Source organism: Biomphalaria glabrata, chromosome 10 (assembly GCF_947242115.1).
Source record: "Biomphalaria glabrata chromosome 10, xgBioGlab47.1, whole genome shotgun sequence".
Taxonomy (NCBI): domain Eukaryota; kingdom Metazoa; phylum Mollusca; class Gastropoda; family Planorbidae; genus Biomphalaria; species Biomphalaria glabrata.
Window position 1 is genome coordinate 45,072,218 of NC_074720.1, and position 21,399 is coordinate 45,093,616.

The following is a 21,399-nucleotide window of genomic DNA, read 5'->3' on the forward strand; positions in this document are numbered from 1 at the left end:
CTAATTATGTCCCAACTATTATTCAACTGAGCCGAAATAACCGGTTATTTTACAAACTCATTCTTCTTTGTTGTTTTTTTGAATGCCTTTTAACATTCCAAGTTATGATGATGCTTTGTCCAAGGCATTGTAGCACGTGAAAAAAATGCAAAACAAGAAAAAGGATGTGCACTGTTGGGTTGTCTACAAATGCACAGACATAACCAACAATTTCGTCTTGGATCAACAATTCAATTGATGACAATATTACTACATCTAGTCCTCAGCTAAAAATCCTCCATTTTTCAAAAATGAATACAATATCCTGTCCTATAAGTACGAAGATGGTCATGGAGACCGATCTTCTTTGAAAAAAAATCCTCAACTACATCCTTTAAACATGAAGATGGCTAAAGAGCCCAGTCTTCACTTTTAAAATTCCTCCATTAATCATTCCTATGAACACAAAGATGGCTAAGGAGTCCAGTCTTCGCTTTTAAAATTCCTCCATTAATCATTCCTATGAACACAAAGATGGCTAAGGAGTCCAGTCTTCGCTTTTAAAATTCCTCCATTAATCATTCCTATGAACACGAAGATGGCTAAGGAGTCCAGTCTTCGCTTTTAAAAGTCCTCCATTAATCATTCCTATAAACACGAAGATGGCTAAAGAGTCCAGTCTTCGCTTTTGAAAAGTCCTAAGCTAAACATAGTAATGTCATCAATTAAATGTGTTTTCTCCGCAACTATTTAGTTGGTCTGCAAGTGCAAATGTTGATTAGTGTGCGCTGCATCACGAGCGGCGATATTTCCTTTGATGGACACGTTCATATGTTCCTTGAGTGTGACTTAATTATTGATTTTTACAAACGTTCAATCGGAATATAAATGAAGACGTCTAACACAGTTATACATCCGTATGAATTTCCTTTTCTAAGCACTCAAAGAATGATTTCACTGGGAATTGCAAATACATTTTGATCACCACATTAAGTGCAGAGGTCAAAGACCTGCTAATTAGCACACATTTGTACACAAATGTTTGTAGATATCCTCATTACAATTCAATAAAGTTGTTACAAAACCTCACTGGTTACATCACTTCACAGTGTCTCAATGGATAGGGTAGAGATGAGCGTGATACAAACGACAATCCCAACTGTTCCTGCACAATCATCATATATCTGATGGCTTATATTTTCATCCTTTTTTTTTTAACTCTTGTTTTGCAAACGTGCATCAGTTGAATAGTTGGAGCCCAATAAAAAGTTTCAGGCTTGCTTTTTTCACTGACTCCTGTTTTGAGCTTGTTGACCTACAGCTTCATTTTGATGAACTGACTGTAACAATATTTTTGATGACGTCGTGTTCAAGCTATTGAAGGTGGTCTACAAGCATCCGGTTTGAGGGCTGAATCAGCCTCACAAACTTCGCACTCAACTAATGTCGAGTGAGTTGAATCAGCGTCAAAGCTTGCACTCAACTAATTATGTCCCAACTATTATTCAACTGAGCCGAAATAACCGGTTATTTTACAAACTCATTCTTCTTTGTTGTTTTTTTGAATGCCTTTTAACATTCCAAGTTATGATGATGCTTTGTCCAAGGCATTGTAGCACGTGAAAAAAATGCAAAACAAGAAAAAGGATGTGCACTGTTGGGTTGTCTACAAATGCACAGACATAACCAACAATTTCGTCTTGGATCAACAATTCAATTGATGACAATATTACTACATCTAGTCCTCAGCTAAAAATCCTCCATTTTTCAAAAATGAATACAATATCCTGTCCTATAAGTATGAAGATGGTCATGGAGACCGATCTTCTTTGAAAAAAAATCCTCAACTACATCCTTTAAACATGAAGATGGCTAAAGAGCCCAGTCTTCACTTTTAAAATTCCTCCATTAATCATTCCTATGAACACAAAGATGGCTAAGGAGTCCAGTCTTCGCTTTTAAAATTCCTCCATTAATCATTCCTATGAACACAAAGATGGCTAAGGAGTCCAGTCTTCGCTTTTAAAATTCCTCCATTAATCATTCCTATGAACACGAAGATGGCTAAGGAGTCCAGTCTTCGCTTTTAAAAGTCCTCCATTAATCATTCCTATAAACACGAAGATGGCTAAAGAGTCCAGTCTTCGCTTTTGAAAAGTCCTAAGCTAAACATAGTAATGTCATCAATTAAATGTGTTTTCTCCGCAACTATTTAGTTGGTCTGCAAGTGCAAATGTTGATTAGTGTGCGCTGCATCACGAGCGGCGATATTTCCTTTGATGGACACGTTCATATGTTCCTTGAGTGTGACTTAATTATTGATTTTTACAAACGTTCAATCGGAATATAAATGAAGACGTCTAACACAGTTATACATCCGTATGAATTTCCTTTTCTAAGCACTCAAAGAATGATTTCACTGGGAATTGCAAATACATTTTGATCACCACATTAAGTGCAGAGGTCAAAGACCTGCTAATTAGCACACATTTGTACACAAATGTTTGTAGATATCCTCATTACAATTCAATAAAGTTGTTACAAAACCTCACTGGTTACATCACTTCACAGTGTCTCAATGGATAGGGTAGAGATGAGCGTGATACAAACGACAATCCCAACTGTTCCTGCACAATCATCATATATCTGATGGCTTATATTTTCATCCTTTTTTTTTTAACTCTTGTTTTGCAAACGTGCATCAGTTGAATAGTTGGAGCCCAATAAAAAGTTTCAGGCTTGCTTTTTTCACTGACTCCTGTTTTGAGCTTGTTGACCTACAGCTTCATTTTGATGAACTGACTGTAACAATATTTTTGATGACGTCGTGTTCAAGCTATTGAAGGTGGTCTACAAGCATCCGGTTTGAGGGCTGAATCAGCCTCACAAACTTCGCACTCAACTAATGTCGAGTGAGTTGAATCAGCGTCAAAGCTTGCACTCAACTAATTATGTCCCAACTATTATTCAACTGAGCCGAAATAACCGGTTATTTTACAAACTCATTCTTCTTTGTTGTTTTTTTGAATGCCTTTTAACATTCCAAGTTATGATGATGCTTTGTCCAAGGCATTGTAGCACGTGAAAAAAATGCAAAACAAGAAAAAGGATGTGCACTGTTGGGTTGTCTACAAATGCACAGACATAACCAACAATTTCGTCTTGGATCAACAATTCAATTGATGACAATATTACTACATCTAGTCCTCAGCTAAAAATCCTCCATTTTTCAAAAATGAATACAATATCCTGTCCTATAAGTACGAAGATGGTCATGGAGACCGATCTTCTTTGAAAAAAAATCCTCAACTACATCCTTTAAACATGAAGATGGCTAAAGAGCCCAGTCTTCACTTTTAAAATTCCTCCATTAATCATTCCTATGAACACAAAGATGGCTAAGGAGTCCAGTCTTCGCTTTTAAAATTCCTCCATTAATCATTCCTATGAACACAAAGATGGCTAAGGAGTCCAGTCTTCGCTTTTAAAATTCCTCCATTAATCATTCCTATGAACACGAAGATGGCTAAGGAGTCCAGTCTTCGCTTTTAAAAGTCCTCCATTAATCATTCCTATAAACACGAAGATGGCTAAAGAGTCCAGTCTTCGCTTTTGAAAAGTCCTAAGCTAAACATAGTAATGTCATCAATTAAATGTGTTTTCTCCGCAACTATTTAGTTGGTCTGCAAGTGCAAATGTTGATTAGTGTGCGCTGCATCACGAGCGGCGATATTTCCTTTGATGGACACGTTCATATGTTCCTTGAGTGTGACTTAATTATTGATTTTTACAAACGTTCAATCGGAATATAAATGAAGACGTCTAACACAGTTATACATCCGTATGAATTTCCTTTTCTAAGCACTCAAAGAATGATTTCACTGGGAATTGCAAATACATTTTGATCACCACATTAAGTGCAGAGGTCAAAGACCTGCTAATTAGCACACATTTGTACACAAATGTTTGTAGATATCCTCATTACAATTCAATAAAGTTGTTACAAAACCTCACTGGTTACATCACTTCACAGTGTCTCAATGGATAGGGTAGAGATGAGCGTGATACAAACGACAATCCCAACTGTTCCTGCACAATCATCATATATCTGATGGCTTATATTTTCATCCTTTTTTTTTTAACTCTTGTTTTGCAAACGTGCATCAGTTGAATAGTTGGAGCCCAATAAAAAGTTTCAGGCTTGCTTTTTTCACTGACTCCTGTTTTGAGCTTGTTGACCTACAGCTTCATTTTGATGAACTGACTGTAACAATATTTTTGATGACGTCGTGTTCAAGCTATTGAAGGTGGTCTACAAGCATCCGGTTTGAGGGCTGAATCAGCCTCACAAACTTCGCACTCAACTAATGTCGAGTGAGTTGAATCAGCGTCAAAGCTTGCACTCAACTAATTATGTCCCAACTATTATTCAACTGAGCCGAAATAACCGGTTATTTTACAAACTCATTCTTCTTTGTTGTTTTTTTGAATGCCTTTTAACATTCCAAGTTATGATGATGCTTTGTCCAAGGCATTGTAGCACGTGAAAAAAATGCAAAACAAGAAAAAGGATGTGCACTGTTGGGTTGTCTACAAATGCACAGACATAACCAACAATTTCGTCTTGGATCAACAATTCAATTGATGACAATATTACTACATCTAGTCCTCAGCTAAAAATCCTCCATTTTTCAAAAATGAATACAATATCCTGTCCTATAAGTACGAAGATGGTCATGGAGACCGATCTTCTTTGAAAAAAAATCCTCAACTACATCCTTTAAACATGAAGATGGCTAAAGAGCCCAGTCTTCACTTTTAAAATTCCTCCATTAATCATTCCTATGAACACAAAGATGGCTAAGGAGTCCAGTCTTCGCTTTTAAAATTCCTCCATTAATCATTCCTATGAACACAAAGATGGCTAAGGAGTCCAGTCTTCGCTTTTAAAATTCCTCCATTAATCATTCCTATGAACACGAAGATGGCTAAGGAGTCCAGTCTTCGCTTTTAAAAGTCCTCCATTAATCATTCCTATAAACACGAAGATGGCTAAAGAGTCCAGTCTTCGCTTTTGAAAAGTCCTAAGCTAAACATAGTAATGTCATCAATTAAATGTGTTTTCTCCGCAACTATTTAGTTGGTCTGCAAGTGCAAATGTTGATTAGTGTGCGCTGCATCACGAGCGGCGATATTTCCTTTGATGGACACGTTCATATGTTCCTTGAGTGTGACTTAATTATTGATTTTTACAAACGTTCAATCGGAATATAAATGAAGACGTCTAACACAGTTATACATCCGTATGAATTTCCTTTTCTAAGCACTCAAAGAATGATTTCACTGGGAATTGCAAACACATTTTGATCACCACATTAAGTGCAGAGGTCAAAGACCTGCTAATTAGCACACATTTGTACACAAATGTTTGTAGATATCCTCATTACAATTCAATAAAGTTGTTACAAAACCTCACTGGTTACATCACTTCACAGTGTCTCAATGGATAGGGTAGAGATGAGCGTGATACAAACGACAATCCCAACTGTTCCTGCACAATCATCATATATCTGATGGCTTATATTTTCATCCTTTTTTTTTTAACTCTTGTTTTGCAAACGTGCATCAGTTGAATAGTTGGAGCCCAATAAAAAGTTTCAGGCTTGCTTTTTTCACTGACTCCTGTTTTGAGCTTGTTGACCTACAGCTTCATTTTGATGAACTGACTGTAACAATATTTTTGATGACGTCGTGTTCAAGCTATTGAAGGTGGTCTACAAGCATCCGGTTTGAGGGCTGAATCAGCCTCACAAACTTCGCACTCAACTAATGTCGAGTGAGTTGAATCAGCGTCAAAGCTTGCACTCAACTAATTATGTCCCAACTATTATTCAACTGAGCCGAAATAACCGGTTATTTTACAAACTCATTCTTCTTTGTTGTTTTTTTGAATGCCTTTTAACATTCCAAGTTATGATGATGCTTTGTCCAAGGCATTGTAGCACGTGAAAAAAATGCAAAACAAGAAAAAGGATGTGCACTGTTGGGTTGTCTACAAATGCACAGACATAACCAACAATTTCGTCTTGGATCAACAATTCAATTGATGACAATATTACTACATCTAGTCCTCAGCTAAAAATCCTCCATTTTTCAAAAATGAATACAATATCCTGTCCTATAAGTACGAAGATGGTCATGGAGACCGATCTTCTTTGAAAAAAAATCCTCAACTACATCCTTTAAACATGAAGATGGCTAAAGAGCCCAGTCTTCACTTTTAAAATTCCTCCATTAATCATTCCTATGAACACAAAGATGGCTAAGGAGTCCAGTCTTCGCTTTTAAAATTCCTCCATTAATCATTCCTATGAACACAAAGATGGCTAAGGAGTCCAGTCTTCGCTTTTTAAATTCCTCCATTAATCATTCCTATGAACACGAAGATGGCTAAGGAGTCCAGTCTTCGCTTTTAAAAGTCCTCCATTAATCATTCCTATAAACACGAAGATGGCTAAAGAGTCCAGTCTTCGCTTTTGAAAAGTCCTAAGCTAAACATAGTAATGTCATCAATTAAATGTGTTTTCTCCGCAACTATTTAGTTGGTCTGCAAGTGCAAATGTTGATTAGTGTGCGCTGCATCACGAGCGGCGATATTTCCTTTGATGGACACGTTCATATGTTCCTTGAGTGTGACTTAATTATTGATTTTTACAAACGTTCAATCGGAATATAAATGAAGACGTCTAACACAGTTATACATCCGTATGAATTTCCTTTTCTAAGCACTCAAAGAATGATTTCACTGGGAATTGCAAATACATTTTGATCACCACATTAAGTGCAGAGGTCAAAGACCTGCTAATTAGCACACATTTGTACACAAATGTTTGTAGATATCCTCATTACAATTCAATAAAGTTGTTACAAAACCTCACTGGTTACATCACTTCACAGTGTCTCAATGGATAGGGTAGAGATGAGCGTGATACAAACGACAATCCCAACTGTTCCTGCACAATCATCATATATCTGATGGCTTATATTTTCATCCTTTTTTTTTTAACTCTTGTTTTGCAAACGTGCATCAGTTGAATAGTTGGAGCCCAATAAAAAGTTTCAGGCTTGCTTTTTTCACTGACTCCTGTTTTGAGCTTGTTGACCTACAGCTTCATTTTGATGAACTGACTGTAACAATATTTTTGATGACGTCGTGTTCAAGCTATTGAAGGTGGTCTACAAGCATCCGGTTTGAGGGCTGAATCAGCCTCACAAACTTCGCACTCAACTAATGTCGAGTGAGTTGAATCAGCGTCAAAGCTTGCACTCAACTAATTATGTCCCAACTATTATTCAACTGAGCCGAAATAACCGGTTATTTTACAAACTCATTCTTCTTTGTTGTTTTTTTGAATGCCTTTTAACATTCCAAGTTATGATGATGCTTTGTCCAAGGCATTGTAGCACGTGAAAAAAATGCAAAACAAGAAAAAGGATGTGCACTGTTGGGTTGTCTACAAATGCACAGACATAACCAACAATTTCGTCTTGGATCAACAATTCAATTGATGACAATATTACTACATCTAGTCCTCAGCTAGAAATCCTCCATTTTTCAAAAATGAATACAATATCCTGTCCTATAAGTACGAAGATGGTCATGGAGACCGATCTTCTTTGAAAAAAAATCCTCAACTACATCCTTTAAACATGAAGATGGCTAAAGAGCCCAGTCTTCACTTTTAAAATTCCTCCATTAATCATTCCTATGAACACAAAGATGGCTAAGGAGTCCAGTCTTCGCTTTTAAAATTCCTCCATTAATCATTCCTATGAACACAAAGATGGCTAAGGAGTCCAGTCTTCGCTTTTTAAATTCCTCCATTAATCATTCCTATGAACACGAAGATGGCTAAGGAGTCCAGTCTTCGCTTTTAAAAGTCCTCCATTAATCATTCCTATAAACACGAAGATGGCTAAAGAGTCCAGTCTTCGCTTTTGAAAAGTCCTAAGCTAAACATAGTAATGTCATCAATTAAATGTGTTTTCTCCGCAACTATTTAGTTGGTCTGCAAGTGCAAATGTTGATTAGTGTGCGCTGCATCACGAGCGGCGATATTTCCTTTGATGGACACGTTCATATGTTCCTTGAGTGTGACTTAATTATTGATTTTTACAAACGTTCAATCGGAATATAAATGAAGACGTCTAACACAGTTATACATCCGTATGAATTTCCTTTTCTAAGCACTCAAAGAATGATTTCACTGGGAATTGCAAACACATTTTGATCACCACATTAAGTGCAGAGGTCAAAGACCTGCTAATTAGCACACATTTGTACACAAATGTTTGTAGATATCCTCATTACAATTCAATAAAGTTGTTACAAAACCTCACTGGTTACATCACTTCACAGTGTCTCAATGGATAGGGTAGAGATGAGCGTGATACAAACGACAATCCCAACTGTTCCTGCACAATCATCATATATCTGATGGCTTATATTTTCATCCTTTTTTTTTTAACTCTTGTTTTGCAAACGTGCATCAGTTGAATAGTTGGAGCCCAATAAAAAGTTTCAGGCTTGCTTTTTTCACTGACTCCTGTTTTGAGCTTGTTGACCTACAGCTTCATTTTGATGAACTGACTGTAACAATATTTTTGATGACGTCGTGTTCAAGCTATTGAAGGTGGTCTACAAGCATCCGGTTTGAGGGCTGAATCAGCCTCACAAACTTCGCACTCAACTAATGTCGAGTGAGTTGAATCAGCGTCAAAGCTTGCACTCAACTAATTATGTCCCAACTATTATTCAACTGAGCCGAAATAACCGGTTATTTTACAAACTCATTCTTCTTTGTTGTTTTTTTGAATGCCTTTTAACATTCCAAGTTATGATGATGCTTTGTCCAAGGCATTGTAGCACGTGAAAAAAATGCAAAACAAGAAAAAGGATGTGCACTGTTGGGTTGTCTACAAATGCACAGACATAACCAACAATTTCGTCTTGGATCAACAATTCAATTGATGACAATATTACTACATCTAGTCCTCAGCTAAAAATCCTCCATTTTTCAAAAATGAATACAATATCCTGTCCTATAAGTACGAAGATGGTCATGGAGACCGATCTTCTTTGAAAAAAAATCCTCAACTACATCCTTTAAACATGAAGATGGCTAAAGAGCCCAGTCTTCACTTTTAAAATTCCTCCATTAATCATTCCTATGAACACAAAGATGGCTAAGGAGTCCAGTCTTCGCTTTTAAAATTCCTCCATTAATCATTCCTATGAACACAAAGATGGCTAAGGAGTCCAGTCTTCGCTTTTTAAATTCCTCCATTAATCATTCCTATGAACACGAAGATGGCTAAGGAGTCCAGTCTTCGCTTTTAAAAGTCCTCCATTAATCATTCCTATAAACACGAAGATGGCTAAAGAGTCCAGTCTTCGCTTTTGAAAAGTCCTAAGCTAAACATAGTAATGTCATCAATTAAATGTGTTTTCTCCGCAACTATTTAGTTGGTCTGCAAGTGCAAATGTTGATTAGTGTGCGCTGCATCACGAGCGGCGATATTTCCTTTGATGGACACGTTCATATGTTCCTTGAGTGTGACTTAATTATTGATTTTTACAAACGTTCAATCGGAATATAAATGAAGACGTCTAACACAGTTATACATCCGTATGAATTTCCTTTTCTAAGCACTCAAAGAATGATTTCACTGGGAATTGCAAATACATTTTGATCACCACATTAAGTGCAGAGGTCAAAGACCTGCTAATTAGCACACATTTGTACACAAATGTTTGTAGATATCCTCATTACAATTCAATAAAGTTGTTACAAAACCTCACTGGTTACATCACTTCACAGTGTCTCAATGGATAGGGTAGAGATGAGCGTGATACAAACGACAATCCCAACTGTTCCTGCACAATCATCATATATCTGATGGCTTATATTTTCATCCTTTTTTTTTTAACTCTTGTTTTGCAAACGTGCATCAGTTGAATAGTTGGAGCCCAATAAAAAGTTTCAGGCTTGCTTTTTTCACTGACTCCTGTTTTGAGCTTGTTGACCTACAGCTTCATTTTGATGAACTGACTGTAACAATATTTTTGATGACGTCGTGTTCAAGCTATTGAAGGTGGTCTACAAGCATCCGGTTTGAGGGCTGAATCAGCCTCACAAACTTCGCACTCAACTAATGTCGAGTGAGTTGAATCAGCGTCAAAGCTTGCACTCAACTAATTATGTCCCAACTATTATTCAACTGAGCCGAAATAACCGGTTATTTTACAAACTCATTCTTCTTTGTTGTTTTTTTGAATGCCTTTTAACATTCCAAGTTATGATGATGCTTTGTCCAAGGCATTGTAGCACGTGAAAAAAATGCAAAACAAGAAAAAGGATGTGCACTGTTGGGTTGTCTACAAATGCACAGACATAACCAACAATTTCGTCTTGGATCAACAATTCAATTGATGACAATATTACTACATCTAGTCCTCAGCTAGAAATCCTCCATTTTTCAAAAATGAATACAATATCCTGTCCTATAAGTACGAAGATGGTCATGGAGACCGATCTTCTTTGAAAAAAAATCCTCAACTACATCCTTTAAACATGAAGATGGCTAAAGAGCCCAGTCTTCACTTTTAAAATTCCTCCATTAATCATTCCTATGAACACAAAGATGGCTAAGGAGTCCAGTCTTCGCTTTTAAAATTCCTCCATTAATCATTCCTATGAACACAAAGATGGCTAAGGAGTCCAGTCTTCGCTTTTTAAATTCCTCCATTAATCATTCCTATGAACACGAAGATGGCTAAGGAGTCCAGTCTTCGCTTTTAAAAGTCCTCCATTAATCATTCCTATAAACACGAAGATGGCTAAAGAGTCCAGTCTTCGCTTTTGAAAAGTCCTAAGCTAAACATAGTAATGTCATCAATTAAATGTGTTTTCTCCGCAACTATTTAGTTGGTCTGCAAGTGCAAATGTTGATTAGTGTGCGCTGCATCACGAGCGGCGATATTTCCTTTGATGGACACGTTCATATGTTCCTTGAGTGTGACTTAATTATTGATTTTTACAAACGTTCAATCGGAATATAAATGAAGACGTCTAACACAGTTATACATCCGTATGAATTTCCTTTTCTAAGCACTCAAAGAATGATTTCACTGGGAATTGCAAATACATTTTGATCACCACATTAAGTGCAGAGGTCAAAGACCTGCTAATTAGCACACATTTGTACACAAATGTTTGTAGATATCCTCATTACAATTCAATAAAGTTGTTACAAAACCTCACTGGTTACATCACTTCACAGTGTCTCAATGGATAGGGTAGAGATGAGCGTGATACAAACGACAATCCCAACTGTTCCTGCACAATCATCATATATCTGATGGCTTATATTTTCATCCTTTTTTTTTTAACTCTTGTTTTGCAAACGTGCATCAGTTGAATAGTTGGAGCCCAATAAAAAGTTTCAGGCTTGCTTTTTTCACTGACTCCTGTTTTGAGCTTGTTGACCTACAGCTTCATTTTGATGAACTGACTGTAACAATATTTTTGATGACGTCGTGTTCAAGCTATTGAAGGTGGTCTACAAGCATCCGGTTTGAGGGCTGAATCAGCCTCACAAACTTCGCACTCAACTAATGTCGAGTGAGTTGAATCAGCGTCAAAGCTTGCACTCAACTAATTATGTCCCAACTATTATTCAACTGAGCCGAAATAACCGGTTATTTTACAAACTCATTCTTCTTTGTTGTTTTTTTGAATGCCTTTTAACATTCCAAGTTATGATGATGCTTTGTCCAAGGCATTGTAGCACGTGAAAAAAATGCAAAACAAGAAAAAGGATGTGCACTGTTGGGTTGTCTACAAATGCACAGACATAACCAACAATTTCGTCTTGGATCAACAATTCAATTGATGACAATATTACTACATCTAGTCCTCAGCTAAAAATCCTCCATTTTTCAAAAATGAATACAATATCCTGTCCTATAAGTACGAAGATGGTCATGGAGACCGATCTTCTTTGAAAAAAAATCCTCAACTACATCCTTTAAACATGAAGATGGCTAAAGAGCCCAGTCTTCACTTTTAAAATTCCTCCATTAATCATTCCTATGAACACAAAGATGGCTAAGGAGTCCAGTCTTCGCTTTTAAAATTCCTCCATTAATCATTCCTATGAACACAAAGATGGCTAAGGAGTCCAGTCTTCGCTTTTTAAATTCCTCCATTAATCATTCCTATGAACACGAAGATGGCTAAGGAGTCCAGTCTTCGCTTTTAAAAGTCCTCCATTAATCATTCCTATAAACACGAAGATGGCTAAAGAGTCCAGTCTTCGCTTTTGAAAAGTCCTAAGCTAAACATAGTAATGTCATCAATTAAATGTGTTTTCTCCGCAACTATTTAGTTGGTCTGCAAGTGCAAATGTTGATTAGTGTGCGCTGCATCACGAGCGGCGATATTTCCTTTGATGGACACGTTCATATGTTCCTTGAGTGTGACTTAATTATTGATTTTTACAAACGTTCAATCGGAATATAAATGAAGACGTCTAACACAGTTATACATCCGTATGAATTTCCTTTTCTAAGCACTCAAAGAATGATTTCACTGGGAATTGCAAATACATTTTGATCACCACATTAAGTGCAGAGGTCAAAGACCTGCTAATTAGCACACATTTGTACACAAATGTTTGTAGATATCCTCATTACAATTCAATAAAGTTGTTACAAAACCTCACTGGTTACATCACTTCACAGTGTCTCAATGGATAGGGTAGAGATGAGCGTGATACAAACGACAATCCCAACTGTTCCTGCACAATCATCATATATCTGATGGCTTATATTTTCATCCTTTTTTTTTTAACTCTTGTTTTGCAAACGTGCATCAGTTGAATAGTTGGAGCCCAATAAAAAGTTTCAGGCTTGCTTTTTTCACTGACTCCTGTTTTGAGCTTGTTGACCTACAGCTTCATTTTGATGAACTGACTGTAACAATATTTTTGATGACGTCGTGTTCAAGCTATTGAAGGTGGTCTACAAGCATCCGGTTTGAGGGCTGAATCAGCCTCACAAACTTCGCACTCAACTAATGTCGAGTGAGTTGAATCAGCGTCAAAGCTTGCACTCAACTAATTATGTCCCAACTATTATTCAACTGAGCCGAAATAACCGGTTATTTTACAAACTCATTCTTCTTTGTTGTTTTTTTGAATGCCTTTTAACATTCCAAGTTATGATGATGCTTTGTCCAAGGCATTGTAGCACGTGAAAAAAATGCAAAACAAGAAAAAGGATGTGCACTGTTGGGTTGTCTACAAATGCACAGACATAACCAACAATTTCGTCTTGGATCAACAATTCAATTGATGACAATATTACTACATCTAGTCCTCAGCTAAAAATCCTCCATTTTTCAAAAATGAATACAATATCCTGTCCTATAAGTACAAAGATGGTCATGGAGACCGATCTTCTTTGAAAAAAAATCCTCAACTACATCCTTTAAACATGAAGATGGCTAAAGAGCCCAGTCTTCACTTTTAAAATTCCTCCATTAATCATTCCTATGAACACAAAGATGGCTAAGGAGTCCAGTCTTCGCTTTTAAAATTCCTCCATTAATCATTCCTATGAACACAAAGATGGCTAAGGAGTCCAGTCTTCGCTTTTTAAATTCCTCCATTAATCATTCCTATGAACACGAAGATGGCTAAGGAGTCCAGTCTTCGCTTTTAAAAGTCCTCCATTAATCATTCCTATAAACACGAAGATGGCTAAAGAGTCCAGTCTTCGCTTTTGAAAAGTCCTAAGCTAAACATAGTAATGTCATCAATTAAATGTGTTTTCTCCGCAACTATTTAGTTGGTCTGCAAGTGCAAATGTTGATTAGTGTGCGCTGCATCACGAGCGGCGATATTTCCTTTGATGGACACGTTCATATGTTCCTTGAGTGTGACTTAATTATTGATTTTTTACAAACGTTCAATCGGAATATAAATGAAGACGTCTAACACAGTTATACATCCGTATGAATTTCTTTTTTAAGCACTCAAAGAATGATTTCACTGGGAATTGCAAACACATTTTGATCACCACATTAAGTGCAGAGGTCAAAGACCTGCTAATTATCACACATTTTTTGTTATATTTATTGTTACAAACGTTCAATTGGAATATAAATGAAGACATCTAACACAGTTATACATCCGTATGAATTTCTTTTTTAAGCACTCAAAGAATGATTTCACTGTGAATTGCAAATACATCTAGATCACCAGATTAAGTGTAGAGTCTCAATGAATGAGAGATGAGTGTGATACAAATGACAATCCCAAATGTTCCTGCACAATTATATACATGTAATGGATTAAATCTTTTTTTTTTACATTTGTTTTGCGAATGTGCATTTTGCGAATGTGCATCAGTTGAATATCTGGAGCCAAATAAATAGATGCATCATGAGCGGCAACATTTCCTTTGGTGGAAACGTTCATACTGATTGTTCATTGAATGGGTTAGGGTTAGGATTTTTTGCATGCAATTGTATCACATGGAATAGTAGATTTTTGTTTTCACATTAACTCCCAACATGAAAATATAATGCACATTTTTCCACACCTTAGAAATGAAACATTTTAAGAGTATTCAAGTCAACTTAATATGTCATTATATTGCACATAATCACAAGAAACCATAAATGTTTTTTTTCACACTATCACACACTGAAGAATTGTAACAGTTTATTTAGTTAAAGATCTACTTGAAGTCAAGTCAACTTGTTTATGCAATAGTACATATCACTGTGAATTGGAGATCCTTTTTTTTTTGTCCAATTAAGTACTGGGGTGTTAAGACCATGCACATTAACACATAGTTGCTACAATAGTAACTTTAATCATCCCAATCTCCAGTAACTTGAATCATCCCAATCTCCAAGTGGCAAAGTGAAAGTTGATGGTGATTCACAACTTTTCATTTTTGTGTTTGAATTCCATATTTAGAATACATTACTATTGAATTAATCCAAATGACAAAGAATCCAATTCCATTATTTGTTGAAATATATTTACATTTATACAGTTGGAATTATTTCAGAGCAATGCAGTTTTTCTGAAAAATTTAATAGGAACATCCACATATTTTAACTGAAATTAAAATGGTATATCACTAAGTTTAACAAATGAAAATTCAGTTTACTTTCATAACTAGACACTACTAAAACAAATACAATACAGATTTCTTTAACTAGACAGGTGAACTTACAAGTTGTGTGTGAAGTGTTTGTGAAGTAATTACTGACATCATAATATACAAAACAAATACAGGAACCATGCATACATATACAACTAATGCAGGATATTTAAATTATCATGCACATACAACATAAAACTAATGCAGGATATTTAAAGTAACATACACAAACAACATACAACTAATGCAGGATCATCACTTTACAAAAAAATAAATGCTGTGAAGTATAAGAATATTTCTTACCTTATTCTTAATATGGCTCCATTTGAAGAAATGGCAGACGAACTTAAGATAAAACATGTTGATCATTTGTAGATCGGTAGAATCTTTTCACAGTGAGAGAGACGTTTAATGTTCCTTCAGTAGCCTTGAAATGTTCATCCTTTTTCCTTGACCTCATGTTTAATTGACCATTTAGTCTATAAGTGAGATAAGAAAAATGCACTGTTTAACAAATACATCACATTTAAATGCATAACCTTTAAATGCAATATTGATAAAATTTCTTTTCATTCAAGAAGAGCTTTTTCTGTCTCAGACCTAATGTTTAAAAAGAATGTGTTTTTTAGTGATGGTCATTTTGTTTTCAAATAATAGTCATACTATCTCACTGTGTGATGGAAAAATAGAAAAGGTTTATGAGACTTCATGGTATTTTAATGTCAATTTTTTTATGTATCTCTCTTTGATAGGAGGTATAGTGGCTGAGCGGTAACACACTTAGCTTATAAAGTTGATGTCCCAGGTTTGAATCCTGATATTTTAAATTTTGGGACCTTTGGGTACGTCAAGATTCTACCCAACTCTAATGGGTACCTGACATTAGTTGGGGAAAGTTAAGGCGGTTGGTTGTTGAGCTGGCCACATGACACCCTGGTTAACTGTGGGCCACAAAACATGACCTTTACATCATCCTTCCTATAGATCGCAAGGTCTGAAAGGGGAACATTTTTTTAAATAAGAAAAATCACATTCAACTTTTCATTTGGCTATATACATAAATGTGCCACGAAGAATGAAGCAAATTGCTTATTTTAAATTTTTAGGAAGTAATGCAGTCTAATGTGAGTTCATTAATTTGTGTTTTTAACCCAACAGCTCCATCTTTTAGGTTTTGAAATGCTATCCAATTAAACAAAAGGAGGTAACTAATTTTTTTTTAAAATAATAATTAAATAAATAAATAAATAAGTAAATAATACAAACAAAATAAATAAATTACATAAATAGAAAAATATAGCTAGTTTTAAAATACTTCAAATATCAAAAGTATAAGTACACATTTTAAAAATATCTAATTTCACAAGTAGGCCTTATAAGCTACCCTATCTAGACTTTTATTTAAAATATTTTTAGAAAAACAAAAGACTATACAGATCTGGCTTAAGTTTTGTGTTTCGGTTCTAAACTAGCTCTTATTGTCTGAAAGTTTAAGAAACTATTGCTAGGGTCCTAAAAAAATACATCAGAATTAGGCTCCTATTGTAAAAACAATGCATCTTAAAGCAAAAGCTCTTGGGTTATAGTGTAAAAAAATATTTATTACCTTGATATGTAGATCACTAGATAAACTTTATGACAATAAAGTTGACAGTGGGGAATCAAGGCATCAGTGAAGAATCAGTGCACAATGATTGAGCCACTAACCTCCAGATCAGTAGCATGTAGAGTCTGTCTTTAAAAAAAAAAAACTTGAATGTTGAAGCAAATTTACAAATTGAAAGAAAAATGTCAATCTAAAAAAAAAAAAAAAAAAAAAAGGAAACAGTAATAGCCCTTGCCCAAGTGTATTAATATATATATACTAGATATATTTTACCAGCGACCCGCGGGTCTTTATTTGCTTATAAATTACTGTCGATATAGTGTTTTTAAAACATTTAAACGAAATAATAATGTAATAAATAAAGCGAATGTGTAAATGTAAAAATAGTATGAATGAAGCCATCAAATCAAAATAGCTAATCTACTTAAATCCATTTTTTCAAATTAAAACATTTGCTTGTAGGCCTACATATATTTGATTAAAATTTGAAATGAATAGACTTAATTTTGTATGTTCATGTGTTAAAGTATAAAGTAGATCTTGAGGTAGACAAAGATCTAGATCTAGACTAATCTAGAGTTAAAAATTGGCTTTTATAGAGTTCATTCTGTGCTGCGCATGCGTGAACTTTTTTCATGAATGAATATAGGCCTATCTCAACAAGGCTACGCAGCTTTAGCGAACAGCGAACGAATGTATTAAAAAAATTTAAATGTTACTTTGATTAAAATATGAAATGAATGGACTATAATTAGTATGTTCATGTGTTAAAGCATAAAACTATCTTTGCAAAAAAAAGTTTTATCATCTTAGAGTTCAATAAGAGTTTTAGACCTAGGCATAGACTATAACGAACTAATGTAAAAATGATTTTGTAACACAAATTTGAAGGTTAATTTTATTAAATAATGAAATAAATAAACTATATTTTGTATTTTCATGTGTCAAAAAAAAAAAAAATAAGTGCAAAGTTTAGTTCTAAAAATTAGATCTAGATCTAAATCCTTTCGATCTTTTCTCATGTCAACATTGTAAACATCGCCTAGATCCATAAAATACTATAGCTGTAATAGAGCTGGTCTTTTTTTTTTTTTTTTTGATGGTCTTAAGTTTGTTTTAGGGCCACAATACATACACTACGGTCTAAGTTGGTACCCAAGGAACATTTCTGCCAAGTTTTATCAAGTTTTTATTTCTATACTGGAACATACATACATACATACGCCAAACATTCTGCTTTATATAATATATATATATATTAATAAAATATCAACCTTACAAATCAGAAGGTAAGTTATTATAAAAATGTATGCACCATTCAAACAGTAAATGTGAAGCAGCTCTTGTGTGGTTGCAACTACACCACCTTATTAAAAGTTCACATTTTGGTCCTAATTTGTTAACTTTAGAAGAAAACATGTAGCTTATAAACCTAAAACTAGAGCAATGTTTGAAAATTTGCTGGCCAAACAACCCATGGTTAACCAATGGCCATAGAAACAGTTGAGCTTGACACTATCTGACCCATGATCACTTGGTCTGAAACAAGTACTCTAAAACTAACATTTTATGTTTTTATAACAGATTTTTATATGCTTTTAAAATTTTATTTTTTTTTTACTTTGCTTTAAGATATTTGACTGGTACACTAGAATTCAACTCACCTATTGTTCTTAGAGAATTAACTAAGTAACCTTGGACACAAACTTGATCTCCTTGGCCTGACATATCCAGACTCATGACAGTAAAGTGGGTCACTACCAATGCAAGAAAGGTGTACACACTGTTTGGCAGAGTGACTTGGCAATGAAGACTTGTGTATCATAGGGGTGCACTGCTGATAGCTGATACCCTGAAAACAGTTTGTGATTACATAATCTTATTTGATTGACCTAAATGTGGTAAATTAATAAATGCCTTTTAATATTATATTAGTTATGATGATGCATTGTCCAAGGCTAAGTAATGCATCAAATAACAAAGATAGTTATCTAACAAAATAAATACCTATAGCTTTTAATATTTTCTTCTTTTGTAAAATTTGTTTGGTGAATGAAAATAAAACTTTGTACTCACTGTGTAGCCATCTTCATAGTCTTGAGAAATGAACCAGACAGACCATTAGACATTTGTTGATATGCAGTTCAGGGTTATGCTAACCAAATCTAAGGCTTGACCAAAACACAGAAAATAGTTCAGAATAATGTTTAAAAAATTTGAATAAATTGTTTCAGAATTAACTGTTGAAGAAAAAAAATGTCTTACTTTGGCTTTGAAAGCTTTAATTCATACAAATGCCAAAGAGAAAACTGTAATCATCTGATAGCAGATTACCAAGGAATAGTAGTTGCTTGGATAGGATGACAAATTGGTACTGTTGGCAACAGAATGTTTGCTTGTTAAGATTCTGAAATATGGAAACATCATATACTGAATTAGAATCTCTCTTAAAATACACTATCTCATGATATTAAAATAACATTGTTATATAATAATAGTAAAATAATTAATTTAATTTCCATTATCTTTTTTGTAAAATGTGATTTGAATGAAATTAAAACTTTGTACTCACAGTGTAGCCATCTTCATAGTGTTAAGAGATGAACCAGACAAACCATCAAACATTTGTTGATATGTAGTACAGGAATATGCTAAGCAAATCTGAAGCTTGACCAAAAACACAGAAAAATGTATAACAAGTTATTTTTAACATGCAATGATAAATTATTTTAGAATTAGCAGTTAAAGAAAAGAAAAAATTAAGTCTTACTTTGGCTTTGAAAGCTTCATAAAAATGCCAAAGAGATAACTGTCATCTGATAGCAGATTACCAAGGAATATTTGTTGCTTGGATGACAAATTGGTACTGTTGGCAGCAGAGAATGTGCACTTGTTAAGCTGATTAAATATGGAAACTTGAACTACAATATCTCTTAAATACACTATCTCATGATATTTAAAATAACATTGTTTCTATGAAAACAATAGTTAAGCCTATAAGTATTGCATGGTTTGACTATGTTAAATAAGATATGAAGGAAAAATACTTGCCCTATAATTAGACTTCCCATGATGTTTACTTCTAGTTTCAATTTCTTCATTCATATATTTACCTGACCTGTCTGTTTACAGCTTTGGCTTTTATCTTCCAGGCTAGTAGTTGATTAGTAATCAATACTCAACGTCTTGAACTGATTAAAAAAACAACTACAAGGTAAATAAATAATTGTATAATTACACATTAAGATGCAATTATTATCATTTGAATTCAACCAGATATCAAGTAGCTGAGCATTTAAACAAATAAATGGCATCTAATAAAAAATTGCTATTCAAAAGTCTTAGTGAAGATACTGGGATTTTGACTAAGCTTCATAATGAGATAATCCCCAATTGGATCTAGCTCTTTAAATGTTAAAGTGAAGAAAATTTATTAAAGTTGTTATGTATACATTTGAAACTAATTACCATAAGGCTAAGAGATAACAGAAAACAAATATTCTTAAATTGTTAGGAAAACATTTTCAATTAGCATGCAATAAAAAAAAAAAAAAAAAAAAAATGCAATTAAAATATACAAATACATAGAAAAAAAATATACTTGCTTTGATAGGTCTGTAGTAAGAAACTGGTTCTTATTTAACATACATAAAAAGAAATGAATTAAATTAAAGTAGTTAAATGTAACATTGGAAAGAACCACTTGCCTTAAAAAGAGAAATATGGTACAAGCTTGATACAATTCTGATTATAGGTGCTTTTTATTTCTCAGATGTCTCTTAGTCATAGTTCTCATAATCTAGATCACATTTCTAGATCACTTGGCTGTAAACTGCATTTGGAACTGAAAATGTTATAAAATATGAGAATATGGATGTTATGACTGCAAAGAGAAAGAGTTTATTTTGAAGATATTGACTTTATTACCAAGTTAGTAAGGCTAAACCTGAGTTTACCTATCTCATAAATAATACATCAATCATAATCAGGCTTTTCTAATATGCATATATTTAAAACAGGTTTCCAAAAACTAAGATAACAGAAAAATATACAAAGTGTTATGTTAATATTAAAAACAAGTTTAATTAACATGCAGTACAAAGTCAAAAAAACTACTATTACTTACTGTGCTGCTCAATATCTATATATACCAACTGCCTGCCTATTCTTTATTAAGCAAGCATCAAAAGAAACTTAAGTCTAAATTACATAAATTATAGCATTTGAAGCAATGTCTTTGGAAAAAAAAAATTGATCATCTTATCTTCACTACTTTCCATCACAACACCCTCACCTGTTCCTTTGTTGAACTGCTGGGGCACCACACACAATCTGTCAACTGTCCTTCACTTCGCTCACAAGGCTGTACACCTTAAGATCTCGTTCTGAACATTTTTAATGTGATATGAAGCTTGTGTTGAAACTTTGGCTAACAAAAAAAAGTTTGAATTCATTATTTCGAGATGCACATCAAGCATTATGAAATTCAACCATTATTATGCATATATTTTTAATTACAAAATGTTCTATAAAATCAGAAAATTATTCTTTAAATGTTATATAAACATTAAAA

General features: G+C 34.3%; 1 long non-coding RNA gene across 15 annotated transcripts in view; it reads right to left on the reverse strand.

Annotated features, from left to right (window-relative positions):
• Positions 1–20,325, reverse strand: part of LOC129928830 (uncharacterized) — a 34,579-nt gene extending 14,254 nt beyond the window's left edge. For 6 of the 15 annotated variants that reach the window (XR_008780330.1, XR_008780338.1, XR_008780334.1 and 3 more), the window contains exons 1-7: positions 19,597–20,324; positions 19,399–19,493; positions 19,092–19,233; positions 18,903–18,997; positions 18,491–18,678; positions 16,827–16,955; positions 15,524–15,699 (exon numbers count right to left, since the gene is read on the reverse strand). This is a non-coding gene — a long non-coding RNA (uncharacterized LOC129928830). Of the gene's footprint in view, positions 1–14,796; positions 15,140–15,523; positions 15,700–16,826; positions 16,956–18,490; positions 18,679–18,902; positions 18,998–19,091; positions 19,234–19,398; positions 19,494–19,596 lie in introns of those variants that run through there. The other 9 variants (XR_008780335.1, XR_008780331.1, XR_008780329.1 and 6 more) reach the window with 6 other exon arrangements.
• Between the last annotated feature and the right edge of the window lie 1,074 nt (positions 20,326–21,399).